We start from the raw sequence: 6,527 nt of genomic DNA, 5'->3' as shown, positions 1-6,527 counted from the left end.
ACACTGACCGCTTGGAGGGGCAAAGGGGTAAAGAAATTAATGAATAAAAAAATAAGTAAGTAAAAAGGACGGAGGAAAGGGGCAGGCCAGCACCTCCACTGCGGTGCGCTTGGAAGAGGTCTGTGCAATTTTAGTGGTATATTGACCCCATGCACAGCCCTGAATTCCCGAGCAATCGGGCCGATGTCCAGCGGGTGGAAGCGCCTGCTGGCGGAGATGGATAACGCCCGGAGGACAGCTCCTGGGCGCGTTGCTGCGGATCAAGGGCGCGCTGACGCAGGGTCTATGACTCCTGAGCTGAATCCTGCTGTCTTCATTTCTGTCATAGTTCAGCTATCTTCGTGAGAACCCAAACGCTGAAAAGCAAGTGATAGCCGGAAGACATGCGCTGACATTTCCAGACACTTTGGAAGTGAGTCAGCTACTCTTAGGGACATGCCGCAGTTTCGGCTGTCTGGTATTGATAAAATGCACTTTCCAAAAACAACATCTCCCCCACTGATAAACTTTCAAATTCTCTTGACCTATTAACCCCCTGCGCAGCTTTTGAGCTGGATTTCCCTTTCAGCATTTTGGCACAAAGAAGACAATTTCTTTCTGTCCAGATCTGATATGCAAAGGCACTATTTCTAAGACATACTTTTTGATGATTTTGTATTTTAATTTAATTTACTGAGTGAACACACCAAGAGCACCGGTATAAATTTACTACATCACTGGAACAACAGTTTTAGAAGCATAGACATCAGGCATTACATTAAAAYATCCTTCCATGGCAAGTGAATTAATACAAATGAGAGATTTTCATCACTTCTGCACCAAGACTGTATTTTTTTTAAATGTGCTCTGGATTTCTCTATTGTAGTATGACCAAGATTTTATCTTGATAAAGTCAGTTAATGTATATGATAAGAATAGAAGGAAATACATACTGTTCTATCCTAAAATAAAAGTTAAATTATTTGGAAAATTTATTTTAAAATATTTAAATAATTTGGTACTAATTCTGCAACTGGATTTACATGAGTGGAGGCTTTCTGTAAACAGAGGGTCTCTCAAAGGTACAAAAATTTGCCCTCATAAACTTATACAGGACTAATGCTAATATAGGACTATGTCCTGTTCCTCATAGCTGACTGGCTTTGCTTAATTTCTTGGAGTGAAATCAGGCTCAGAGATGGCAGGAGCAAATAATTCATTGACTCCAAGGAGAGCAGGATTTTGTTCTTGTTTTTAACTATTTGYTCTAACCATTTCATTTCCCCCCTAAGATCTTTTACACATGAAATACACTGAAGAAATGCATTTAGAATGTGTACTTCCATACGTCACAATAATTAAAAGGCAAAATGGGTTGTTTTTAATCAGCTCTGTTGCTATGTACATTTGGAGTTTGAGTGCATAATATGCAATGCAGAAGGCATTTCTGTAATGCATAAACATTTACTAACACTCTCCTGTCTGCTTGTTTCTTAGACAAGTGTTAAACCCATTAAGACCATGCACTCCAGCTCTGCAATTTTCTTTGCTATTTAAACTGAATCAGTTGAAACTTTAATGAAAATTTTAAATATAAAAATCAAGATTTGAATTCATACTTATACTTTTAATAAYATTTCTCATTTCTTTTATAGGTATGTGAGAGTAATTTTGCAGGAATTTCTTAGAAAATATGAATGCTTTGGGGAAAGCAAATTAAGCTACTCAGTGGCTTACCTTTCAACCTCTGGCACCTTTTTCTGTTTCCCCAGGCTGTATTACTAAGACAAAGTAAAACAGGGCATTCTGCATTGTAAAAGCTTGGATATCGCATGAGATTTGGCCTCTGTGGCTTCCTGACAATTGTATCTGCTTTTCATATGTGTATCCCTTATTCATATACATACATGTGCTATGCCTTACACAGAAGAAGAAGCCAAAAATGTGTCAGCTCTTCAAACGTTAAACAATGAAGGGATTAGCTTTAAGCATTGTTATACAGGCAAGACTGTGCTTCTACTAGTACATTACCTACATCTCGCAGGAAGTACTTTGCTGATCTGTCACTGCAGTGTATCTATCACTACAGTGTATCTAAATCAGACATTGTCTTAGTAGAGTCATTTAGAAGGCCCATTCTGTCCTTACAACATGAAGGATCATCTTTATAGTGTATTTTTTTCTTCCTTGTAAAATCAGTCAAAAAGCTAACAAAATGCAGAAGAAAAAAATACATCAAACCTCTTCTCTCAGGCTCTGCCTTCTGTGGCAGATTTCCAGTCAATGGCATGAGAAGAACTCAGTCTGGTGTTTATTTATTTGGATCATTTCATTTCAGAGCTGGTATTCAGAGGGCAGTACTAGTGTGACCTCTCATTATGAGGAATGGCTTCCCATATTAACAATGCGCAGCCAGCACTGGTTCTATCTGAAATCCACTCCTTTACTGGAACTGATATGGAAGCAGTGTCCCTGGGGAGTGTCACAGCAGTGAAATGATTATCCATCTCACCAGGTGCATTTTCCTTAGTAACTGTTTATTTCTATACTTTAAAGTCTATAACTGATTTTTCCATCATGTAATCTCTGAAAGTAAAAAAAATGATAATGGCTCCAAATAAGCAAAACTGGAAAAGTAAATAAATCATTGGAGAACAGAGATATAAATAGAAAAGAACTGGCCTTCTAATGTGATTTGGGAATCTTAAAAAAAACAGTTAATTTTTATACAGTCATTTTTTAAAAAAGATCAAATCTTTAATATTAAAATTGGAAAAATCAGAGTTAGAGGCAGCAATTATATGTTCCCATGCACACACAAACATGCTCTATATTAAAACATTCATAAATTACACTGCTTTGTTTCAAAGAAGCTGGTTTATCTTTTCACAACAGAATCCTGATCTTTCTATTTGGGAAACACTCCCCAGTGAAGCCAGCACAAATTTTACTTGATTAGAGAGTGCAAGAAAAGAAATTAAGCTCAGACAGAGACCCTATATATTTATCAGGTACCACATTATGTCTTAACATGACAGTTCCAGTCACAGCAATGGACTAGCTACAGAGACTTGTGGATGCAGGTCTAAGTGTTCCTCCTCTCCTCGCAGGTAAAGATTCCTTGCTGAAAGAATGATGAACCACTGAGGAAACTGGTCGTTTAAAAAAATCTTTAAAAAATCACTGGGCACCAGCTGCTATTTGCAGAACATTATAGTACAGTAGCCTCTGAGTACCTAATTTCATTCAGCACATGATGAAATGTTAATAGCCATGGGTTCCCTTATGTTTGGTAATCCTTCACTCTTCTAGTGTAGTCACTCCCTGCAAAGAAGCACACTATTAATTTGCAGCAAAGTCTGAAACAGTGCAATGCCACGTTCTGAATATGAACATTCTGCAAATTTTCTTTCACAAGTCAATACTTCTAATACCAAAAAATATCAATATATATTATGACAGCAGGGTTAGCGTATGGTAGGTAGGCTTACAGAAAAGATAAGCTTGCGCCTGAGTGGAGACCCAGTCCTGACAGGGTGTTAACAGTTCAAGTTGTGTTAACTAATGAATGATCCAATTGCATTTTTGCGGACAGTGGAATAATTAATGGTGCAGGGGGGATTTTAAGACTGAACACGTCATCATTCGGTTGAATGCTGGTGCTATGCTCTCCCCAACAGGCACCAAGAGCTCTGTGTGCGGAGGGGTGCTGTGATTCCCCTGGCTGAGGAGCAGGTCGGAGAGAAGCCACCGAGGAGGAAGACTCAGCTTCTGCTGAGGTCCTGATATRCACCTTTCCCGGAAGGTTTAGAGGGTGTAAAGGCCAACCCAAAATTTCCTGCCAGTTCAGCAAGACAAACAGTCAGTGGCTTAAACACTCTCACAAGTGAGTCTGATAGGAATGCATAAGACCACATTAAATGAGAATGGAAAAGATCTTGAGAGGCAATTTAGTCCATTCCCAATTATTTAAAGTACATCAAGACATCAAAGAGGTGTGCACTGTAAATCCTTTATGCTGTACCTAGTACTAAGAGAATGTTTTCAGAAGCCACTTCCTAGTGGCTGCCAATAACATCTCAGGTGATTCTTGTCTTGTCCATATTWGGACTGTAAGTACAGCAACTGGAAATAAGTTGTATTAATAGAGAAAAATTGTACTCTGAAGCGAAAGAAAAAAATATTTAGCAAAAACAGCACTGGAGAAGCCTCTATCTTTTGATGATTCCATAAAAAATAGTCTAGGTTTAATAGGCAAAATAAGCTGATCACTTAACTGGCACCATTGCAAACTCTAAGCCTGAGAACAAAGATTCAGGACTGGGAGAATCCTTCCTGCATGTAACTGCTACCAGTCCAGACCCCACCAGTCTTGCTAAAAACCCCTTTGCTGCTACAGTATGTCCTCACTTGCGGTCATGACATTTTTTGGCCATTTCTAAACTCCAGGGCGGGTGCACTCCCTGGTGCCCCCCCTTCAGCTCCAGTGCCTTGTTATCCAGCTTGGCAGCTTTAGGCACTCACCAAAAGCATAAAAGAGTGTGCACAAGAGGCAAAACTTGGTCAGGACATGGCCAGGAGATACACCAGGCCCAAGAAACCTGGTAACCTGGGCTAGATATGCTTCCCTAAGACCTATGGGGCTCTATTTGCATATGCCACATATCACAGGGAACTCCTGTTGATGTGCATGGAAATTCTGAGTGTTTGTGAAAAAAAGAGTCAGGCCTGAGCTTCACCAGCAGGTGTTAAAAGCGCTACCTAGGCATCAGCTGTCTGAACACTTGCGAACTCCTCATGAGCTAACCTTAAAAAAGAAGCTTGTTTCTTTTGCACAAACTGTAACTGGCTAGTGACTAAAGTGAAAAATACATAGAATGAAACAATACAGATTTAACTCAATGTTTTTTAATGCAGCCTTGTGGTTGCTACTTCCCAATATGTTGAAAGCTGACAATTCCAAATACCGGAACATAAGTTTTATTTGGATTATAAATAGATGTTGCCCTGTGCTTTGGTATCAGAAGCACTCTGTTGTGTAAACAGAAAACAATTGTTTTTTGGTTTTGCTTTTCAAGGTTACTTGAAAGCTCCTGCCCACTCTTTGCTGGCAGCCTTTTTCACCTGCTGGAGTTTAGTGTCTCTCATGCATCAACACCTCGACTGTTTGCAGAGATATTTCACAGGAATCTGCTAAAATATGTCCTCTCATATGCCCTTTCCTCCGCTCTCTTGGATGCTTTCCATCTGGCCTCTCTGCTCTGTTAGTTTTTAGCCACTCTAGTTTATTGAACATGCCTTGTTTCTGGCATTGTCTTGATTTCTGTTGTAATGTGTTTTTGTCTGCAGAAATGAGCTTGCTACTAGCTCCAGTGTCTCTTATCTGCTTTACAAACAGCAAAGAAAAACATCTGCATAGTATTTTTGAGCAAATGGATAGCTTTTTTAGGCACAAATTACATTTGGAAACACCACTGTGTGCTTCTTTCCATCCTTCGCTATTGTTTGTCCTAGGGTGTAAATGCTCAATCAGGAAACCTCACCTGTCAATACTTGGCCCAGTGCTCTGTGAAAGGGAGCCAGGTAATGCACTTCTTGAGGACATCACAACACAGGGCTTTGATGCATCACGATCTCCTTCCCCGGGCAGGAGCAGCAGAGGTTGCAGGATGAGGTCCCTTTCTTTACGCTAGGAATAGCAGTTGGGACCTTATTTTCTAATGAAAACGGCAGAAGCTCCTTCTCTAATCTCCAGAGATTAGAGGCAGATGGAGGGTGTGCACCCCGGCACATGCCCCGCCACCGCAGCTTTGCTGCTTGAGCGTGCCGGCTGCGCCCATTGCTCTGTCACGCACGGTCACCTCGGGCGGCAATCCAGATTAAGATAATCATGCTGAGGTACGTCCACGTGAGCCCAGTGCCTAAACTCCTGCAGCGGTCGATGAAGATCTAGCGAATACGCTCAGTGGGCCATGCTCACCTAGGGCCATTTGAGGTGCTGCAGGCACCCTGCCTGGCCCCCACTGCTGTTCCATGAATGCGAGTAGGTCCGGTAGGTCCTGCGTTGCATTTACCAGCCCCATACAAATGCATCACATAGCCTGCGATGGTGCTAGATGCCCAATCTTTGATAACCGACTTAAGTGCTTGTACTTTTTTCTYACGCTGATTTATCCTTGGTATTTTTGTCAGCCACGTCCTCTGCTAGTGCCAAGCTTTGTAGTTTGTTCACATAAATACCTATTTCCTGGGAACCAGAGTGAGACCAGAAAATGTATCTGACGTTGATCAAAAGCCATTTCGATGACAGTGACCTCCACTCACTGCCAATCTACCTTTGGATCTCAGACCCCAATAGAGAGATAAAGACTGTGGCAGAGGTCCCTGTCTAGCTTGATAAAATACATCACATGTAGCTTTATTGTCCAGTCATGCAGTAGATAGATAATCTCTCTTCTGCATGATTCTTGAGTTTTGTGACTTCCTTTTACAAATTGCATTTACATCCCATAATTAAGGTAGGGCAACCAGAAGTTACCATGCCCCTC

Source organism: Apteryx rowi, unplaced genomic scaffold (genome assembly GCF_003343035.1).
Source record: "Apteryx rowi isolate R43461 unplaced genomic scaffold, aptRow1 scaffold_490, whole genome shotgun sequence".
Taxonomy (NCBI): Eukaryota; Metazoa; Chordata; class Aves; order Apterygiformes; family Apterygidae; genus Apteryx; species Apteryx rowi.
This window is presented reverse-complemented; position numbering follows the sequence as displayed.